This window comes from Heptranchias perlo, chromosome 16, assembly GCF_035084215.1.
Source record: "Heptranchias perlo isolate sHepPer1 chromosome 16, sHepPer1.hap1, whole genome shotgun sequence".
Taxonomy (NCBI): Eukaryota; Metazoa; Chordata; class Chondrichthyes; order Hexanchiformes; family Hexanchidae; genus Heptranchias; species Heptranchias perlo.
Window position 1 is genome coordinate 1069165 of NC_090340.1, and position 23277 is coordinate 1092441.

The 23277-nt window shown below is 45.1% G+C and overlaps 1 protein-coding gene across 1 annotated transcript in view; it reads right to left on the minus strand.

Annotated features, from left to right (window-relative positions):
- ccdc102a (coiled-coil domain containing 102A) overlaps positions 1-23277 on the minus strand; it is a 347394-nt gene that overhangs the window by 280157 nt on the left and 43960 nt on the right. The window lies entirely within an intron of this gene.

A 23277-nucleotide genomic window follows, 5' to 3' on the forward strand; every position in this document is an offset into this window, starting at 1 on the left:
ATACTCCAGTTGTGGCTGAACCAGTGTTTTATAAAAGTTCATCATAACCTCTTTGCTTTTGTACTCTCTGCCTCTATTTATAAAGCCCAGGATCCTGTAAGCTTTCTTAACTGCTTTCTCAACCTGTCCTGCCACCTTCAAACATTTGTGTACATATACCCCCAGATCTCTGTTCCTGCACCCCCTTTAGAATTGTACCATTTACTTTATATTGCCTCTCCTCGTTCTTCCTACCAAAACGTATCACTTCACATTTTTCTGCATTGAATTTCCTCTGCCACGTGTCCGCCCAGTCCACCAGCCCATGTCCTCTTGAAGTCTATCACTATCCTCCTCACTGTTCACTACCCTTCCAAGTTTTGTGTCATCTGCAGATTTGGAAATTGTGCCCTGTCCACCAAGTCCAAGTCATTAATATACATCAAGAAAAGCAATGGTCCTACTACTGACCCAGGGGAACACAACTGTATACTCAATCCAGTATGAAAAACAACCGTTCACCACTACTCTGTTTCCTATTACTTACCAATTTTGTATCCATGCTGCCATTGCCCCCTTTATAGTTTATAGGTACAGGACTTCCCTCCTGCTTCTGACACCAGCCAGAAGCAACTCAAGGGAAGAGTTGCTGAACCAGGGTGCATGGTTCTATGATGCTGCATTTTTAATGCTCCTACTTTCTCCTTCAAAATCCATTTTTGCAATGGCCCTTTTAATACTCCAGTTCACAGCACTTCATTCGGGTGTGCAATACGCCCGCTGCGCAGCTCGAAGACTCGAAACCCGGAAGTATAATTGAAGGCCTCCAATTCAGTCGGATTGCTCAAACTGCGTGCAAAATTTTTTCTGGGTTTCCCATGGGACTAATCACCCAACGCTGACTTCCCGTTACCATTTTAAATAATGCCCATTAACTCTTGATAGGGGAGGTGGGGGAGTGGAGAGATGAACACCGATAGGGGAGGTGGGGAAGTGGAGAGATGAACACCGATAGGGGAGGTGGGGTAGTGGAGAGATGAACACCGATAGGGGAGGTGGGGTAGTGGAGAGATGAACACCGATAGGGGAGGTGGGGTAGTGGAGAGATGAACACCGATAGGGGAGGTGGGGGAGTGGAGAGATGAACACCGATAGGGGAGGTGGGGGAGTGGAGAGATGAACACCGATAGGGGAGGTGGGGGAGTGGAGAGATGAACACCGATAGGGGAGGTGGGGCAGTGGAGAGATGAACACCGATAGGGGAGGTGGGGGAGTGGAGAGATGAACACCGATAGGGGAGGTGGGGGAGTGGAGAGATGAACACCGATAGGGGAGGTGGGGCAGTGGAGAGATGAACACCGATAGGGGAGGTGGGGGAGTGGAGAGATGAACACCGATAGGGGAGGTGGGGTAATGGAGAGATGAACACCGATAGGGGAGGTGGGGTAATGGAGAGATGAACACCGATAGGGGAGGTGGGGTAATGGAGAGATGAACACCGATAGGAGAGGTGGAGTACGAGAGATATTATCACAGTATGTCCAGCACAGGAGACCACCATTCTGCCCATCATGCCTGTGCCAGCTCGTTGAAAGAATTATCCAATTCGTCGCACTCCCCCGCTCTTTCCCCATAGCCCTGTAAATTTTTTCTCTTCAAGTATTTATCCAATTCCCCTTTGAAAGTTACTGCTGAATCTGCTTCCACCGTCCTTTCGGGCAGCGCATTCCAGATCATTGCAACTTGTGTAAAAAAAAAGTTTCCTCGTGTTGCCTCTGGCTCTTTTGCCGATCAAATCTGTGTCCTCTGGTTACCAACCCTTCTGCCACTGGAAACAATTTCTCCTTATTTACTCTGTCAAAACCGATTTTGAATACCTCTATCAAATCTCCCCTTAACCTTCTCGGCTCCAAGGAGAACAACCCCAGCTTCTCCAGTGTCTCTGCATAACTAAAGTCCCTCATCCCTGGAACCATCCTCGTAAATCTCCTCTGCACCCTCTCTAAGGCCTTGACATCCTTCCTAAAGTGCAGTGCCCAGAATTGGACACAATACTCCAGCTGAAACCTAATCAGTGTTTTATAAAGGTTCATCATAACTTCCTTGCTTTTGTACTTTCTGCCTCTATTAATAAAGCCCAGGATCCCATATGCTTTTTCAACAGCCTTCTCAACTTGTCCTGCCACCTTCAAACATTTGTGTACATACACCCCCAGGTCTCTGTTCCTACACCCCCTTTAGAATTGTACCATTTAGTTTATATTCCTCTCCTCGTTCTCCCTACCAAAATGTATCACTTCACATTTCTCTGAGTTAATTTCATCTGTCATCTGTCTGCCCATTTCACCAGTCTGTCTATGTCCTCCTCAATTCTGTTACTGTGCTCCACATTGTTTACTATCAGATGAACTCTGATAGGGGAGTTAAAGTATTAGAGAGATGAACACCGTGGAGTTAGAGTACATAGGAACAGGAGTAGGCCATTTAGCTCCTTGAGCCTGTTCCGTCATTCAATGAGATCATGGCTGATCTGTGACTTTGCTCCATATGGGACCCCTTAATCCCTTTGGTTAACAGAAATCCATCAATCGCAGATTTAAAATTAACAATTGAGCTAGCATTAACTGCTGTTTGTAGAAAAGAGTTCCAAACACTTCTCCCACCCTTTGCGTGTAAAAGTGTTTCCAAACTTCACTCCTGAAAGTCCTGGCTCTAATTTTTAGGCCAGTTCCCCTTGTCCTCGACTCCCCAACCAGCGGAAATAGTTTCTCTCTATCTATGCTATCAGTTCCCCTTCATATCTTGAAAACCTCAATCAAATCACCCCTTAATCTTCTAAATTCCAGGGAACACAACCCTAGTTTGTGTAATCTCTCCTCGTAATTTAGCCCTTGGAGTCCGGATATCATTCTAGTAAACCTACGCTGCACTCCCTCCAAAGCCAATATATCCTGCCTAAGGTGCGGTGCCCAGAACTGAACACAGTACTCCAGGTGTGGGCTAACCGGGGCTTTGTAAAGCTGTAGCATAACTTCTGCCCCCTTGTATTGTAGTCCTCTAGGTATAATGGCCAGCATTCCATTAGCCTTTTTGATTATTTTCTGTACCTGTCCATGACATTTTAATGATCTATGCACACGGACCCCTAAGTCTCTTTGGACTGCACTGTTTTGAGCTTTTCTCCATTTAGAAAATTCTCTGATCTATCCTTTTTAGGTCCAAAGTGGATGAACTCACACTACACTGAAATCCATTTGCCACAGTTTTGCCCATACACTTAATCTATTAATATCTCTCTGTAATTTGATGCTTCCATCTACACTGCTTACAATGCTGCCATTCTTTGCATCATCGGCAAACTTGGATATGTGGCTCTCTTTCCCGTCATCTAAGTTGTTAATAGAGTGAATAGTTGAGGCTCCAATACAGATCCCTGTAGGACACCACTAGTCATATCCTCCCAATTTGAGTACCTGCCCATTATTCCTACTCTCTGGCTCCTGCTGCTCAGCCAATTTCCTAACCAGGTCAATAATTTGCCCTCAAGTCCATGAGCTTCGACTTTAGCTAACAGTCTCTTATGAGGGACTTTAACGAATCCCTTCTGGAGGTCCATATAAACAAGATCCATAGACATTCCCCTGTCCACTACTTCAAAAAATTCAATCAGGTTCGTCAGGTACGACCTGTCCTTTACAAATCCATGCTGGCTCTCTCTGATCAGCTGAAAATTTTCAAGGTGTTCAGACACTCTATCCCTAATTATAGACTCTAGTAATTTCCTGACAACAGATGTTAGGCTAACTGGTCTATAATTCCCTGGTTTCCCTCTCTCTCCTTTCTTAAATAGTGGAGTGATATGTGCAATTTTCCAATCTAAAGGAACGGCTCCTGAATCGAGGGAACTTTGAAAGATTATAGTTAGGGCTTCTGCAATGTGCTCACCTACTTCCTTTAAAACCCTGGGATGGAAACCACCTGGTCCTGGGCATCTGTCACTCTTTAGTGCTATTATTTTCTTCATTACTATTAATTTGCTTACGTTAATGGTGAGTCCATGTCCCTAATTCAAAATTAGTTTTCTTGGGATTTCTGGCATGCTATCCTGTTCCTCTACTGTAAATACTGATGCAAAGTAATTAGATAACATGTCCGCCATTTCCTTATTTTCATTTACAATATCACCATTATCAGTTTTTAAGGGACCCACATTGCTCTTGACCACCCTCTTTTTCCGAATACAATTGTAAAATATTTTTGTGTTGATTTTGATATCCCTTGCAAGTTTCTTTTCATTCTCCCTTTTTGTAGCTCTTGTCACCCTTTGTATCTCTCCCAGTTGCCAGGATCTGTGCTACTTTTTGCATTTTTGTATGCTTTTTCTTTTAGTTTTATATTATCTCTTACCTCTTTCGTCATCCATGGCTGTTTTTTTTGGCAAGTGGAGCTCTTGCCCCTTAGGGATATAAACCGGTTCTGTATCACGTTAAATTCTTTTTTGAACACCTCCCACTGATCTCTTGTCGTTTTACCCATTAACAGATTTGCCCAGTTTACTGTGGACAGTCTCTGTCTCCTCCCATTGAAGTCGGCCTTACCTAAATTTAGAATCTTAGTCGCTGATACGGGTTTTTCCCTTTCAAGCACAACGTTGAACTCGATCATAATATGATCGTTATTAGATAATTAATTAGTTTATGTACCGTTGGGCTGTTAACTAAATCTGGCTCTCGACTCATCATTAAATCTAATATGGTCTGCCCCCTTGTTGGTTCTCGGACATATTGTTGCAGAAAGCTGTCCTGAACACACAAGAAATTCACTACCTTTCTGCTTATCCCAATCTATATGAAAGTTAAAATCCCCAATTAAAACCACTCTGCCTTTGCTACATGCTTGTCTAATCTCTGCATTTGTACATTCTGCCACTTCACAGCTGCTACCAGGGGGCCGATACCAGGGGCCCCCTACGGTCTTAAATCCTTTTCTATTTCTTAATTCTACCCATAAAGTCTCCACTGCACTGGAGGTCGAACTGCAGGCACTGCGACACATCAGGGAGGGGGAAAAATACCTGTTCACTTGGCACCCCTTAGGATAGGGTCGTCTGAATTGGTTAGCGGTCAGGGGCAGGAGGGTGTGACTGCGAGCGAGGCAGGTAAGGGGATTGAGAAGTGGAGCAGGCTCAGCCTTTGCAATTGTCCAATAGGTTTGCAGCCTGTATGGACGAAAGTGGGGGCTGCAGGGTGGATGAGCAAACTGACCGTGGCACCATGATACAGGAAGTCATTCAAACGGCGGGAGTTGGTAGGAATGTAGTGGCAGTCGGGGACAGTATAATCAGGGGGATAGACACAGTTCTCTGCAGCCGAGAACGAGAGTACCGAAGACTGCCAGGGTTCGGGACATCTGCTCTGGGCTGGGGAGGAACTTGCAGCGGTAGGGGGAGGATCCAGTTTTCATGGTCCATGTGGGTACCAACGCCATAGGTCGGATGAGGGAAGAGGTTCCAATTAGGGAGCATGAGTAGCTAGGGGCTAAATTAAAAAGCAGAACCTCGAAGGTAATAATCTATTGCCTGAGAAACGAGCAAATTGGCACAGGATAAGAGAGTTAAATTTGTGGCTTAAAGATTAGAGTGGGAGAAATATAGAACTGCACCCTGCAGCCCCCACCTTGGTCCATACAGGCTGCAGATAGATATTAGCAGGAATGATATAGTTGCGATTACGGAGACATGGCTGCAGGGTGACCAAGGATGGGAACTGAACATCCAGGGATAATCAATATTTAGGAAGGACAGGCAAAAAGGGAAAGGAGGTGGGGTAGCACTGTTAGTAAAGGAGGAAATCAATGCAATAGTGAGGAAGGATATTGGCTCGGAAAATCACAATGTGGAATCTGTATGGGTGGAGCTAGAAACACCAAGGGGCAGAAAACATTGGTGGGGGTTGTCTATAGGCCCCCAAACAGTAGTGGAGATGTAGGGGAGGGCATTAAACAGGAAATTAGAGACACATGCAAGAAGGGTACAACTATAATCATGGGTGACTTTAATCTACATATAGATTCCTGGAGTGTGTACGTGATGGATTTCTAAACCAATACGTAGAGGAACCAACGAGAGAACAGGTGATCCTAGACTGGGTATTGTGCAATGAGAAAGGATTAATTAACAATCTTGTTGTGCGGGGTCCCTTAGGGAAGAGCGACCATAACATGATAGAATTCCTCATTAAGATGGAGAGTGAAGTAGTTGAATCCGAAACTGGGGTCCTGAATCTAAATAAAGGAAATTACGAAAGTATGAGGTGTGAGTTGGCTATGATAGATTGGGGAACTTTACTAAAAGGGATGACGGTGGATAGGCAATGGCTAATATTTAAAGAATGTGTGCAGGAATTACAACAATTATTCATTCCGGTCTGGCACAAAAATAAAACAGGAAAGATGGCTCAACCGTGGCTTACAAAAGAAGTTAGGGATAGTATTAGATCCAAAGAGGAGACATATAAAATTGCCAGGAAAAGCAGCAAGCCTGAGGATTGGGAGCAGTTCAGAATTCAGCAAAGGACAAAGAGATTGATTAAGAGGGGAAAAGTAGAGTATGAGAGTAAACTAGCAGGGAACATAAAAACTGACTGTAAAAGCTTCTATAAATATGTCAAGAGAAAAAGATCAGTGAAGACAAATGTAGGTCCCTTACAGTCAGAAATGGGGGAAATTATAATGGGGAACAAAGAAATGGCAGAACAACTAAACACATACTTTGGTTCTATCTTCACAAAGGAGGACACAAATAACCTCCCAGAAATGTTAGGGAACCAAGGGTCCAGTGAGAGGGAGGAACTGAAGCAAACCAGTATTAGTAAAGAAATGGTGTTAGGGAAATTAATGGGGCTAAAGGCTGACAAATCCCCAGGGCCTTATAATCTACATCCCAGAGTACTAAAGGAAGTGGCCCTGGAAATAGTGGATGCATTGGTGATCATCTTCCAAAATTCTATAGACTCTGGAACAGTTCCGACAGATTGGTGGATGGCAAATGTAACCCCACTATTTAAAAAAGGAAAGAAAAAACAGGGAATTACAGACCAGTTAGCCTAACATCAGTAGTGGGGAAAATGCTAGAGTCTATTATAAAATCATAGAATCATAGAATCATAGAAGTTACAACATGGAAACAGGCCCTTCGGCCCAACATGTCCATGTCGCCCAGTTTATACCACTAAGCTAGTCCCAATTGCCTGCACTTGGCCCATATCCCTCGATACCCATCTTCCCCATGTAACTGTCCAAATGCTTTTTAAAAGACAAAATTGTACCCGCCTCTACTACTGCCTCTGGCAGCTCGTTCCAGACACTCACCACCCTTTGAGTGAAAAAATTGCCCCTCTGGACTCTTTTGTATCTCTCCCCTCTCACCTTAAATCTGTGCCCCCTCGTTATAGACTCCCCTACCTTTGGGAAAAGATTTTGACTATCGACCTTATCTATGCCCCTCATTATTTTATAGACTTCTATAAGATCACCCCTTAACCTCCTACTCTCCAGGGAATAAAGTCCCAGTCTGTCTAACCTCTCCCTGTAAGTCAAACCATCAAGTCCCGGTAGCATCCTAGTAAATCTTTTCTGCACTCTTTCTAGTTTAATAATATCCTTTCTATAATAGGGTGACCAAAACTGTACACAGTACTCCAAGTGTGGCCTCACCAATGCCCTGTACAACTTCAACAAGACATCCCAACTCCTGCATTCAATGTTCTGACCAATGAAACCAAGCATGCTGAATGCCTTCTTCACCACCCTATCCACCTGTGACTCCACTTTCAAGGAGCTATGAATCTGTACTCCCAGATCTCTTTGTTCTATAACTCTCCCCAACGCCCTACCATTAACGGAGTAGGTCCTGGCCCGATTCGATCTACCAAAATGCATCACCTCACATTTATCTAAATTAAACTCCATCTGCCATTCATCGGCCCACTGGCCCAATTTATCAAGATCCCGTTGCAATCCTAGATAACCTTCTTCACTGTCCACAATGCCACCAATCTTGGTGTCATCTGCAAACTTACTAACCATGCCTCCTAAATTCTCATCCAAATCATTAATATAAATAACAAATAACAGCGGACCCAGCACCGATCCCTGAGGCACACCGCTGGACACAGGCATCCAGTTTGAAAAACAACCCTCGACAACCACCCTGTCTTCTGTCTTCAAGCCAATTTTGTATCCAATTGGCTACCTCACCTTGGATCCCATGAGATTTAACCTTATGTAACAACCTACCATGCGGTACCTTGTCAAATGCTTTGCTGAAGTCCATGTAGACCACGTCTACTGCACAGCCCTCATCTATCTTCTTGGTTACCCCTTCAAAAAACTCAATCAAATTCGTGAGACATGATTTTCCTCTCACAAAACCATGCTGACTGTTCCTAATTAGTCCCTGCCTCTCCAAATGCCTGTAGATTCTGTCCCTCAGAATACCCTCTAACAACTTACCCACTACAGATGTCAGGCTCACTGGTCTGTAGTTCCCAGGCTTTTCCCTGCCGCCCTTCTTAAACACAGGCACAACATTTGCTACCCTCCAATCTTCAGGCACCTCACCTGTAGCGGTGGATGATTCAAATATCTCTGCTAGGGGACCCGCAATTTCCTCCCTAACCTCCCATAACGTCCTGGGATACATTTCATCAGGTCCCGGAGATTTATCTACCTTGATGCGCGTTAAGACTTCCAGCACCTCCCTCTCTGTAATATGTACACTCCTCAAGACATCACTATTTATTTCCCCAAGTTCCCTAACATCCATGCCTTTCTCAACCGTAAATACCGATGTGAAATATTCATTCAGGATCTCACCCATCTCTTGTGGTTCCGCACATAGATGACCTTGTTGATCCTTAAGAGGCCCTACTCTCTCCCTAGTTACCCTTTTGCCCTTTATGTATTTGTAGAAGCTCTTTGGATTCACCTTTGCCTGATCTGCCAAAGCAATCTCATATCCCCTTTTTGCCCTCCTGATTTCTCTCTTAACTCTACTCCGGCAATCTCTATACTCTTCAAGGGATCCACTTGATCCCAGCTGCCTATGCATGTCATATGCCTCCTTCTTATTTTTGACTAGTGCCTCAATCTCCCGAGTCATCCAAGGTTCCCTACTTCTACCAGCCTTGCCCTTCACTTTATAAGGAATGTGCTTACACTGAACCCTGGTTAACACACTTTTGAAAGCCTCCCACTTACCAGACGTCCCTTTGCCTGCCAACAGACTCTCCCAATCAACTTCTGAAAGTTCCTGTCTAATACCATCAAAATTGGCCTTTCCCCAATTTAGAATTTTAACTTTTGGGCCAGACCTATCCTTCTCCATAGCTATCTTAAAACTAATGGAATTATGATCACTGGTCCCAAAGTGATCCCTCACTAACACTTCTGTCACCTGCCCTTCCTTATTTCCCAAGAGGAGGTCAAGTTTTGCCCCCTCTCTAGTCGGGCCATCCACATACTGAATGAGAAATTCCTCCTGAATACACTCAACAAATTTCTCTCCATCCAAGCCCCTAATGCTATGGCTGTCCCAGTCAATGTTGGGAAAGTTAAAGTCCCCTACTATTACCACCCTATTTTTCTTGCAGCTGTCTGTAATCTCCTTACATATTTGCTCCTCAATTTCCCGTTGACTATTTGGGGGTCTGTAGTACAATCCTATCAAAGTGATCTCTCCCTTCTTATTTTTCAGTTCTACCCATATGGACTCAGTGGGCGAACCCTCGGATATATCCCCTCTCACTACTGCCGTGATGTTCTCCCTAATCAAGAACGCAACTCCCCCTCCTCTCTTACCTCCTGCTCTATCTTTCCTATAGCATCTGTACCCTGGAACATTGAGCTGCCAGTCCTGCCCCTCCCTTAGCCATGTTTCAGTAATAGCTATAACATCCCAGTCCCATGTACCCATCCATGCCCTGAGTTCATCTGCCTTGCCCATCAGACTTCTTGCATTGAAATAAATGCAGTTTAATCTAGTCTTCCCTTGGTCTTTGCCCTGCTTTCTCAGACCATCTGTCCGGTCATGTTCTGTACACTCTCCCTTACTGCCTTTTGTTTCTGTCACCACTTTATTTCCCACTGACTTCCTGCATCGGTTCCCATCCCCCTGCCACATTAGTTTAAACCCTCCCCAACAGCACTAGCAAACACTCCCCCTAGGACATTGGTTCCAGTCCTGCCCAGATGCAGACCGTCCAATTTGTACTGGTCCCACCTCCCCCAGAACCGGTTCCAATGGCCCAGGAATTTGAATCCCTCCCTCTTGCACCATCTCTCAAGCCACGTATTCATCTTAGCTATCCTGTCATTCCTACTCTGACTAGCCCGTGGCACTGGTAGCAATCCTGAGATTACTACCTTTGAGGTCCTACTCTTTAGTTTAACTCCTAACTCCCTAAATTCAGCTTGTAGGACCTCATCCTGTTTTTTACCTATATCGTTGGTGCCTATATGCACCACGACAACTGGCTGTTCACCCTCCCCCTCCAGAATGTCCTGCAGCCGCTCCGAGACATCCTTGACCCTTGCACCAGGGAGGCAACATACCATCCTGGAGTCTCGGTTGCGTCCGCAGAAACGCCTGTCTATTCCCCTTACAATCGAGTCCCCTATCACTATAGCTCTGCCACTCTTTTTCCTGCCCTCCTGTGCAGCAGAGCCAGCCACGGTGCCATGAACCTGGCCACTGCCACCTTCCCCTGGTGAGCCATCTCCGCCAACAGTATCCAAAACGGTATACCTGTTTTGGAGGGAGATGACCGCAGGGGACCCCTGCACTGCCTTCCTACTCTTCCTCTGTCTGTTGGTCACCCATTCACTATCTCCCTCAGTAATTTTTATCTGCGGTGTGACCAACTCACTGAACGTGCTATCCACGACTTTCTCAGCATCGCGGATGCTCCAAAGTGAGTCCATCCGCAGCTCCAGAGCCGTCAAGCGGTCAAACAATAGCTGCAGCTGGACACACTTCCCGCAGGTGAAGGATGTGATAACAGAACAATTGGAAGGTATTAATGGGATTGGACAAAGTCAGCATGGGTTTATGAAAGGGAAATCATGCTTCACAAATCTACTGGAGTTTTTTGAGGATGTAGCTAGTAAAATAGATGGGGGAGAACCAGTGGGTGTGGTGTATTTGGATTTTCACAAGGCTTTTGATAAAGTCCCACACAAGAGGTTAGTGTGCAAAATTAAAGCACATGGGATTGGGGGGAATATACTGGCATGGATTGAGAATTGGTTGACAGACAGGAAACAGAGAGTAAGAATAAATGGGTCTTTTTCCGGGTGGCAGGCAGTGACTAGTGGGGTACCGCAGGGATCAGTGCTTGGGCCCCAGCTATTCACAATATATATCAATGATTTCGATTGGGGAACTGAATGTAACATTTCCAAGTTTGCAGACGACACAAAGCTGGGGTGGAATGTGAGCTGTGAGGAGGATGCAAAGAGGCTCCAATGTGATTTCGACAAGTTGGGTGAGTGGGCAAGAACATGGCAGATGCAGTATAACGTGGATAAATGTGAGGTTATCCACTTTGGTTGTAAAAACAGAAAGACAGATTATTATCTGAATGGTGATAGATTGGGAAAAGGGGAGGTGCAACGAGACCTGGGTGTCCTTGTACACCAGTAACTGAAAGTGAGCATTCAGGTGCAGCAAGCAGTTAGGAAGGCGAATGGTATGTTGGCCTTCATTGCAAGAGGATTTGAGTACAGGAACAGGGATGTCTTACTGCAGTTATACAGGGCCTTGGTGAGACCACATCTGGAGTATTGTGTCCAGTTTTGGTCTCCTTATCTGAGGAAGGATGTCCTTGCCATGGAGGGAGTGCAACAAAGGTTTACTAGACTGATTCCTGGGATGGCAGGACTGACGTATGAGGAGAGATTGGGTCGACTAGGCCTATATTCACTAGAGTTTAGAAGAATGAGAGGTGATCTCATCAAAACATATAAAATTCTAACAGGACTAGACAGACTAGATGCAGGGAGGATGTTCCCGATGGCTGGGGAGTCCAGAACCAGGGGTCACGGTCTCAGGATACGGGGTATGCCATTTAGAACCGAGATGAGGAGAAATTTCTTCACTCAGAGGGTGGTGAACCTGTGGAATTCTCTCCCACAGAAGGCAGTGGAGGCCAAGTCATTAGATGTATTCAAGAAGGAGATAGAGTCATAGAGTCATACAGCACGGATAGAGGCCCTTCGGCCCATCGTGTCCGCGCCGGCCATCAGCCCTGTCCAATCTAATCCCATATTCCAGCATTTGGTCCGTAGCCTTGTATGCTATGGCATTTCAAGTGCTCATCCAAATGCTTCTTGAATGTTGTGAGGGTTCCTGCCTCCACAACCCTTTCAGGCAGTGAGTTCCAGACTCCAACCACCCTCTGGGTGAAAAAGTTCTTTCTCAAATCCCCTCTAAACCTCCCGCCTTTTACCTTGAATCTATGTCCCCTTGTTATAGAACCCTCAACGAAGGGAAAAAGCTCCTTCGTATCCATCCTATCTGTGCCCCTCATAATTTTGTACACCTCAATCATGTCCCCCCTCAGCCTCCTCTGCTCCAAGGAAAACAAACCCAATCTTCCCAGTCTCTCTTCATAGCTGAAGCGCTCCAGCCCTGGTAACATCCTGGTGAATCTCCTCTGCACCCTCTCCAAAGCGATCACATCCTTCCTGTAGTGTGGCGACCAGAACTGCACACAGTACTCCAGCTGTGGCCTAACCAGTGTTTTATACAGCTCCATCATAACCTCCTTGCTCTTATATTCTATGCCTCGGCTAATAAAGGCAAGTATCCCATATGCCTTCTTTACCACCTTATCTACCTGTTCCGCCGCCTTCAGGGATCTGTGAACTTGCACACCAAGATCCCTCTGACCCTCTGTCTTGCCTCGGGTCCTCCCATTCATTGTGTATTCCCTTGCCTTGTTAGTCCCTCCAAAGTGCATCACCTCGCACTTTTCTGGGTTAAATTCCATTTGCCACTGTTCCGCCCATCTGACCAACCCATCTATATCGTCCTGCAGACTGAGGCTATCCTCCTAACTATTTACCACCTTACCAATCTTTGTATCATCAGCGAACTTACTGATCATACCTTTTACATTCATATCCAAGTCATTAATGTAGACCACAAACAGCAAGGGACCCAGCACCGATCCCTGTGGTACCCCACTGGCCACAGGCTTCCAGTCACAAAAACAACCTTCGACCATCACCCTCTGCCTTCTGCCACTAAGCCAGTTTTGTATCCAAAGTGCCAAGGCACCCTGGATTCCATGGGCTCGTACCTTCTTGACCAGTCTCCTGTGGGGGACTTTATCGAAGGCCTTACTGAAATCCATGTATACCACATCCACTGCGTTACCCTCATCCACACGCCTAGTCACCCCCTCAAAAAATTCAATCAAATTAGTCAGACATGATCTTCCCTTGACAAAGCCATGTTGACTATCCCTGATTAATCCTTGCTTCTCCAAGTGGAGACTAATTTTGTCCTTCAGAATTTTTTCCAATAATTTTCCTACCACTGATGTTAGGCTCACTGGCCTGTAGTTCCCCGGTTTTTCCCTACTCCCCTTCTTGAATAATGGTACTACATTAGCGGTTCTCCAGTCCTCTGGCACATCCCCTGTGGCCAGAGAGGTTCTGAATATATGTGTCAGAGCCCCCGCAATCTCCTCCTTTGCCTCACACAGTAGCCTGGGATACATTTCGTCCGGGCCTGGGGATTTATCCATTTTTAGGCCTGCTAAAACCGCCAATACCTCCTCCCGCTCGATGTTAATATGTTCGAGTATATCACAGTCCCCCTGCCGTATTTCTATGTCTACATCGTCCTTCTCCATAGTGAAAACAGATGCAAAAAATTCATTTAGAACCCCTCCTACATCTGCCGGCTCCACACACAGATTGCCATTTTTGTCCCTAATGGGCCCTATTTTTTCCCTAGTCATCCTCTTACCCTTAATATACTTATAAAACATCTTAGGATTTTCCTTTATTTTGCTCGCCAGTGTTATTTCATGGCCCCTCCTTGATCTCCTAATTTCTTTTTTAAGTATGCCCCTGCACTTTTTGTACTCCTCTCGGGCTTCCTCCGTCTTTAGCCTTTTGTATCTGCCAAAAGCCCTCCTTTTTTTCCTAATCCATTCTCGTATATCCCCTGACATCCAAGGTTCCCTGGAGTTCTTGGAACCACCCTTGACCTTTACGGGAACATGTTGCCATTGTATGGTCTCAATCTCCCTTCTGAAAGACTCCCATTGCTCCGATGCGGATTTTCCTACAAGCAGCTGATCCCAGTCCATTTTGGCCAGATCCTGCCTTATCCTATTAAAATCGGCCTTCCCCCAATTTAGAACCTTTATTTCCGGCCCCTCCCTGTCCTTTTCCATGACCACCTTAAATCTCACTGAATTATGGTCACTGTCACCAAAGTGCTCACCTACGAGCACTTCTTCCACTTGGCCGGCCACATTCCCTAGAATTAGGTCCAGTACCGCCCCCTCTCTTGTAGGACTTTCTACATGCTGGCTCAAAAAGCTCTCCTGGATGCACGTTAAGAATTTTGTACCCTCTAAGCCTTTTACACTCTGAGTATCCCAGTTAATATTGGGGAAGTTGAAATCCCCCACTATTATTACCCTATTATTTGCACAATTTTCTGAGATTTGCCTACATATCTGTTCCTCGATCTCCCCCTGACTGAAAGATAGATATATTTCTTAATGCTAAAGGGATCAAGGGATATGGGGAAAAAGCGGGAATAGGGTAATTAGACGATCAGCCATGATCATTTTGAATGGCGGGGAAGGCCCGAAGGGCCGAATGGCCAACTCTTGCTCCTATTTTCGATGTTTCTATGTTAAATGGGTTTCGATTCATGGGGCACTGGTACCAGTACTGGGGAAAGTGGGAGCTGTTGGGACTGCCTTCATCTGAACCGTGCTGGGGCCAGTGTTCTGGCTTAGGGAAGAGTGACCATAATATGATTGAATTCTTCATTAAGTTTGAAAGTGATGTAGTTCAATCTGAAACTAGGGCCTTAAATCTAAACAAAGGAAACTACGAAGGTATGAGGTGCAAGTTGGCTGTGGTTGATTGGGGAACTCCATTCAAAGGTATGATGGTAGACAGGCAATGGCCAGCATTTAAAGAATTAATACATAATTTGCAACAAATATATATTCCTTAAAGGTACAAAAACCCAACAGGAAAAGTGGTCCAACTGTGGCTAACAAGAAATTAAAGATCGTATTAAATTAAAGGAAAAGGCATATAAAGTCACCAGAAAAAGCAGTAAGCCTGAGGTTTGGGAGCATTTTAGAATTCAGCAAAGGAGGACCAAGAAAATGATGAAGAAAGGGAAAATAGAATGAGAGTAAACTAGCGAGAAACATAAAAACGGACTGTGAAAGCTTCTATAGGTATGTAAAAAGGAAAAGACTGGTGAAGGCAAATGTGGGTCCCTTACGGACAGAGACGGGATAATTTATAATGGGGAATGAGGAAATGGCAGAGAAATTAAACAAACACTTTGTGTCTGTCTTCACAGAAGAAGACACAAAAAACTTCCCAGAAATACTAGAGAACCAATAGTCTGGCGAGAATAAGGAACTGAAAGAAATTACTATTAGTAAAAAAAAATATTGCTAGGGAAATTAATGGGACTGAAGGGCGATAAATCCCAAGGACCTGATGATCGACATCCCAGGGTTTTGAAAGAGGTGGCTATGGAGATAGTGGATGTATTGGTTGTCATCTTCCAAAATTCTATAGATTCTGGAGTAGTTCCTGCAGATTGGAGGGTGGCAAATGTAACCCCACTATTTAAGAAAGGAGGGAGAGAGAAAACAGGGAACTACAGACCTGTTAGCCTTACATCAGTTGTAGGGAAAATGCTGGAATCTATTATAAAGGATGTGATAACAGAACACTTAGAAAATAATACGATTTGGTAGAGTCAACGTGGATTTATGAAAGGGAAATCATGTTTGACAAATCTCTTGGAGTTCTTTGAGGATGTAACTAGTAGAATAGATAAGGGGGAACCAGTGGATGTGGTGTATTTGGATTTTCAGAAGGCTTTCGATTAGGTCCCATACAGGAGATTGGTGAATAAAGTTAGAGCACATGGAATTAGGGGTAATATACTGGCATGAATTGAGAATTGGTTAACAGACAGAAAACAGAGAGTAGGAATAAATGGGTCTTTTTCAGGTTGGCAGACTGTGACTAGTGGGGTACCACAGGGATCAGTGCTTGGGCCCCAGCTATTCACAATCTACATCAATGATTTGGATGAGGGGACCAAATGTAATATTTCCAAATTTGCTGATGACACAAAACTAGGTGGGAATGTGAATTATGAGGAGGATGCAAAGGGAACCTAGACAGGCTAAGTGAGCGGGCAAGAACATGGCAGATGGAATATAATGTGGAAAAATATGAAGTTATCCACTTTGGTAGGAAAAACAGAAATGCAGATTATTTTTTAAATGGTGATAGATTGGGAAATGTTGATGTTCAAAGGGACGTGGGTGTCCTTGTACATGAGTCACTGAAAGCTAACATGCAGCTGCAGCAAGCAGTTAGGAAGGCAAATGGTGCGTTGGCCTTTATTACAAGAAGATTTGAGTACAGGAGTAAAGATGTCTTACTGCAATTAAAAAGGGTCTTGGTGAGGCCGCACCTGGAGTATTGTGTACAATTTTGGTCTCCTCACCTAAGGAAGGATATACTTGCCATAGAGGGAGCGCAATGAAGGTTCGCCAGACTGATTCCTGGGATGCCAGGATTGTCGTATGAGGAGAGATTGAGTAGACTAGACCTGTATTCTCTAGAGTTTGGAAGAATGAGAGGTGATCTCATTGAAACATACAAAATTCTTACAGGGCTCGACAGGGTAGATGCAGGGAGGATGTTTCCCCTGGCTGGGGAGTCTGGAACCAGGGGTCACAGTCTCAGAATAAGGGGTAGGCCATTTAGGACTGAGATGAGGAGGAATTTCTTCACTCAGAAGGTGGTGAATCTTTGGAATTCCCTACCCCAGTGGTCTGTGGCGGCTCAGTCATTGAGTACATTCAAAACAGAGATTGATAGATTTCTAGATATTAAAGGCATCAAGGGAAATGGGGATAGTGCAGGAAAATGGCATTGAGGTAGAAGATCAACCATGATCTTGTTGAATGGCGGAGCAGGTTCGAGGGGCCGGATGGCCTACTCCTGCTCCTATTTCTTATGTTCTTAGAACTAGGGTGGTAGAGAGGGCTTTAAACTAAATAGTGGGGCGAGGAATCAAGTAAGGGAAGATGTGGTAAATTGAAGAAAGAAGACAAGGCAAGACAGCAAGGTATCAATAAGGGACATGATAATCAGAGTGGCAGGAAGGGACAGAGCATGCAAACTTAAGAGTGTGCCAGCAAATAAGGCTAGAGGTTGCAAAAATAGTAAAAAAACAGCACTAAAAGGCTTTGTATCTAAATGCGCGTAGCATTCATAACAAAATGGATGAATTGACAGCTCAAATAGAAATAAATATGTACGATCTGAGAGCCATTACAGAGACATGGCTGCAAGTTGACAAAGATTGGAACCTGAATATTCAAGGGTACTTGACATTTCAGTTCCATTCGCAACCCCTCAGATAATGAAGCAGTCCGAGCCCGCATGCAGCAAGACCTGGACAACATCCAGGCTTGGACTGATAAGTGGCAAGTAACATTCGCACCAGACAAGTGCCAGGCAATGACCACCTCCCCTTGACATTCAATGGCATTACCATTACTGAATCCCCCACCATCAACATCCTGGGCTCACCATTGACCAGAAACTTAAATGGACCAGCCATATAAATACAGTGACTACAAGAGCAGGTCAGAGGCTGGGTATTCTGCAGCGAGTGACTCACCAAAGCCTTTCCACCATCTACAAGAAACAAATCAGGAGTGTGATGGAATACTCTCCACTTGCCTGGATGAGTGCAGCTCCAACAACACACAAGAAACTCGACACCATCCAGGACAAAGCAGCCCGCTTGATTGGCATCCCATCCATCACCCTAAACATTCACTCCCTTCACCACCGGTGCACTGTGGCTGCAGTGTGTACCATGCACGGCAGCAACTCACCAAGGCTTCTTCGACAGCACCTCCCAAACCCGTGACCTCTATCACCTAGAAGGACAAGAGCAGTAGGTACATGGGAACAACACCACCTGCACGTTCCCCTCCAAGTCACACACCATCCTGACTTGGAAATATATCGCCGTACCAATTAGTGGCAAGTCAGAAGATTGGACAGAATATAAAAAGTAGCAAAGACTAAAAGAATAATGAGGGCAAAATTAGAGTACGAGAGAAAGCTAGCTAGAAATATAAAAACAGATAGTAAGAGTTTCTACAGGTATTTAAAAAGGAAAAGAGTAAGTAAAGTGAGTGTTGGTTCTCTAGAGAGAGAGTCTGGGGAATTAATAATGGAGAATAAGGAAATGGCAGATGAATTGAACAGATATTTTGCGTCTATCTTCATTGTAGAGGATACAAATAACATGCCAGAAATAATTGTGATTCAAGAGGTGAAAGGGAGGGAGGAACTTAAAACATTTACAATCACCAGGGAAAGGGTTCTGAAAAAATTAATGGAACTAAAAGCTGACAAATCCCCAGGTCCTGATGGACTTCATCCTAGGGTCTTAAAAGAAGTGGCTGCAGAGATAGTAGATGCATTGGTATTAATTTTCCAAAATTCCCTAGATTCTGGAAGGGTCCCATCAGATTGGAAAATAGCAAATGTAACTCTTCTATTCAAGAAAGGAGGGAGACAGAAAGCAGGAAACTACAGGCCAGTTAGCTTAACATCTGTCATAGGGAAAATGCTAGAATCTTTTTAAGGAGGTTATAGCAGGGCACTTAGAAAATCTCAATGCAATCAGGCAGAGTCAACACGGCTTTGTGAAAGGGAAATTGTGTTTGACTAATTTATTAGAGTTCTTTGAGGAAGTAACAAGCAATGTGGATAAAGGTGATTCTATGGATGGTGCACTTGGATTTCCAGAAGACATTTGACAAGGTGCCACATAGAATCATAGAAAACTTACAGTACAGAAGGAGGCCATTCGGCCCATCATGTCCACACAGGCTGAGAAACGAGCCACCCAGCCTAATCCCACTTTCCCGCATTTGGTCCGTAGCCCTGCAGGTCACGGCTCTTCAGGTGCACATCCAGGCATTTTTTAAATGAGTTAAGGGATTCTGCCTCTCCCAATTTTTGGGTGCGGGTAGCGTGATGTGCTATTACCCCGTGCCCAATGACCCCTGTGCAGGCAGGACTCAGGTTTCAGCCCATCCCAGGACTCTCCTGCAATCAGCGTTCCATTCCAGGCCTTGCACCTGGAATCAATACAATTCCCACTTTCCACCAGCAGAGGCAGCTCAATCTCTTAAAGGGAGGATGTTTCTTAGAAATCTCTTAAAGTTAGCTGGTACCTGTTATTTGCTGAAAATAACAGTCTACTGTCTGCACGGAGTCTGAACAGAGATCAGACATCACACACGTAAAACACAGATGCAGGTCCCATCCCTATATTTACACACTGATGAGTTATGTTAAAACATTGAATAAAGGTTGCGCACGAATAAATCCCACATCCTCCAATCTGCATACCAGACCTCACCAATGTGCTGATCTGAGTTGGTACCAGGCCTGCGAGAGAGCATTCACCAAGGTTCTCTGCTGATGCACTAGAGACCTTGGTGCAAGAGGTGGACAGAAGGAGGGACATCCTATATCCGCAGGGTGGGGGGGGCAAGAGGCCCTCCAGATATATATCCAAAAGGCAGTGGGAGGCAGCGGGGGACGAAGTCAATGCCAGACGCACAGCATCATGAACATGGATACAGTGCAGGAAGAAGTTCAATGCTTTGACATGAGTGGTCAAGGTGAGTGAGGTCAACTGTCCAGTGGCGTCTCCTCCCAACTGCACCACGGACCACACCCCCCAACACCCACATACCAATAAACTCTTTCCATCAGTACTCAACTCTTCCAATCAGATGCTTCCTCTCACCCTTACACATTACCACTGTTTCAAGCCGCCCACCCACAACTCACAGGCCACACACACTGGCAGCTATTCAACCATGACAGGCACATCACCCTGACACACGTCCTGCTTTCTTGCTGGAGAAGAGGCAGCAAGTGGCAGTGGCATTTAGCCCCTCGAGCCTGTTCCGCCATTCAATGAGATCATGGTGGACCTGTGACCTAACTCCATATACCCGCCTTAGCACCAATATCCCATAATACCCTTGGTTCACAGAAAGCTATCAATCTCAGATTTAACTTTCACAAGTGAGTTAGCATCAACTGCCATCTGCAGACGAGCGTTCCAAACGTCTCCCACCCTTTGCGTGTAGAAGCATTTCCTAACTTCACTCCTGCACGTCCTGGCTCTAAATGTTAGGCTATGTCCCCGTGTCCTAGTATTGAAGTCTAGGAGACCTCCAAAAACAGTTACAAATGTCTTGGCAGCCAGAAGCAATAATCCAGCCACTAACCTGTAAATCCTGCATGGTCCCTTTAAATAGCGCTGGTGGGGGGTCCTCCAGGCACTCTAAGACACGTTCAGATGGTCAGGGTTAAGACTGTGCGATGAGTTGAACGTTAAGTCCCAAAATGGTGTCTATCACTTAAAATCAGCGTTGCTCACTGATTGAAGCCATTTTCTCCCTACTTTACATGATTCCAGCGTTCGTTATCTGCGCCTGCGCAAACCCTTATACCAAGATGGCGTCCGGCGCACGTCACACAGGAAACGTGCGTGTGCATCCAAAACGCCATCTTGGATGTTGGAGAGGCCGTGTCGCGCCGAAACAACGTGTGCTAGACAGCCCAATTTAGCACCCATGGGGTCTGCAAAGGGATATCGATAAGTGAGTGGGCAAGAAGGTGGCAGATGGAGTATAATGTGGGGAAATGTGAACTTGTCCGCTTTAGCAGGAGGAATGGAAAAGTAGTATATTATTTAAATGGAGAGAGATTGCAGAACTCTGAGGTACAGAGGGATCTGGGTGTCCTAGTACATGAATCACAAAAAGTTAGTATGCAGGTACAGCAAGTGATTAGGAAGGCAAATGGAATGTTGTCATTTATTGCAAGGGGAATGGAATATAAAAGTAGAGATGTTTTGCTACAGTTGTACGGGGCATTGGTGAGACCACATCTAGAATACTGTGAGCAGTTTTGGTCTCCTTATTTAAGGACATAATTGCGGTTCAGAGAAGGTTCACTCGACTGATTCCTGGGATGAGGGGGTTATCTTATGAGGAAAGGTTGGACAAGTTGGGCCTGTATACATTGGAGTTTAGAAGAATGTGAGGTGATCTTATTGAAACATATAAGATCCTGAGGGGACTTGAAGGGGTAGATGCGGAGAGGATGTTTTCCCTTGTGGGAGAGACGAGAACTAGGGGCCACAGTTTAAAAATAAGGGGTCTCCCATTTAAGACGGAGATGAGTAGAAATTTTTTCTCTCAGAGGGTCGTGAGTCTGTGGAACTCCCTTCCCCAGAGAGCGGTGGAGGCAGGGTCATTGAATATTTTTAAGGCAGAGTTAGATAGATTCCTGATTAACAAGGGAGTCAAAGGTTATAGTAGGTAGATGGGAAAGTAGGGTTAAGATCACAATCAGATCAGCCATGATCTTATCAAATGGCAGAGCAGGCTCGAGGGGCTAAATGGCCCACTCCTGCTTTTAATTCGTATGTTCATACTGCCTGTTTACCTCTCGTTGTATCCTCTCATCAATTTGTTCCTTATACTCCGTCCATTTGTATAAAGAATTCTTAATTGGGCCGCACACCCTAATCTGTCCTGCTTGAATGTTGTTTCTCTCACACATTTCTTATTTCTCTCTCCTGATTTAATTACTTTACATCTTTTAGTTTTCCCTTTACCTGTAGTGCCTAAACCATAATTTCTGACTATTACTCTACTCTCTTGCTTTTCATTTATTTTAGAATTATTATTTATACTACCTTTTCCACCTGAGCTCTCCCCCCACCATTTACTAGTTTAAAGTCCTTGTGACCACTCTATTTATCCTTTCTGTCAGGACCCTGGCCCTAGCCCGGTTCAGGTGGAGCCCCAGTTCCTTCCTGTCCCAGTACTGGTGCCAATGTCCCATGAAATGGAACCCCTCTTTCCCACACCAACCCTCAGCCACATGTTCACCTCCCTAATCTGCTTATCCCTGTGCCAATTTGCACGTGGCTCAGGTAATAATCCAGAGATTATAACTCTTGAGGTCCTGTTATTTAATTTAGCTCCTAACTCCTGGTATTCTTTGAACAGGACCTCTTGCCTACTCTTTCCTATGTTGTTGATCCCAACATAGACCACAACGACTGGTTCTTCCCCCACCCCCCCCCCTCCAATAACCTTTCACGCCGGTTCGAGATGACCCTCACCCTGGCACCAGGTAGGCAACACACCGTGTGGGACTCTCCATCCTGCTTACAAAGGATGCTATCTGTCCCCCGAATTATTAAATTCCCTACAACCACCACATCACCCTGCTCCTCCTCCTCCCCACTTTGCTCCAGGGTGTCATGGTCAGCATTCTGGCTGGCCTTCTGACAGTCTTTATCCTTATCCTCACAGGTAGCAAGTACATTGTTCCTGTTGGATAGGATCAGTTTCTGTGGATCCTCGTTCTCTATCCTTACTCTGTACACTATCGGTCACACCAACCCCGTTCTGATCCTGTACCTCTATACGAGGTGTGACCAAGATCTGGAGCAAACTCTCCAGATACTCCTCCCCTTCCCTTATGTGTCAGAGTGTCTCCAACTCGCACTCCAGCTCAATGACTCTGAGCTGGAGAAATTTGAGGCAGGAACATCTACTGCAGATTCTCGATGTCCAAAAACTCCCACATACTCAACCTGCTCTGCCATATCTTAGTTTATATTTATTTATAGATCATTGTTTTTAGTCTGTATCAGTTTTTTTTGCAAAAAATTTAGCACCTCCTTCCCCCTCAACACCTAATTCCTACTCTCACCAAATTCTCATGTTCCCACTAGGTTCATGATCCACTTTCTTTGCAATGCCCGCTCTGTGCTTCAGCTGGAGTACTCGAGGGATGAACGCCGATAGGGGAGTTAGAGTACTCGAGGGATGAACTCCGATAGGGGAGTTAGAGTACTAGAGGGATGAACGCCAA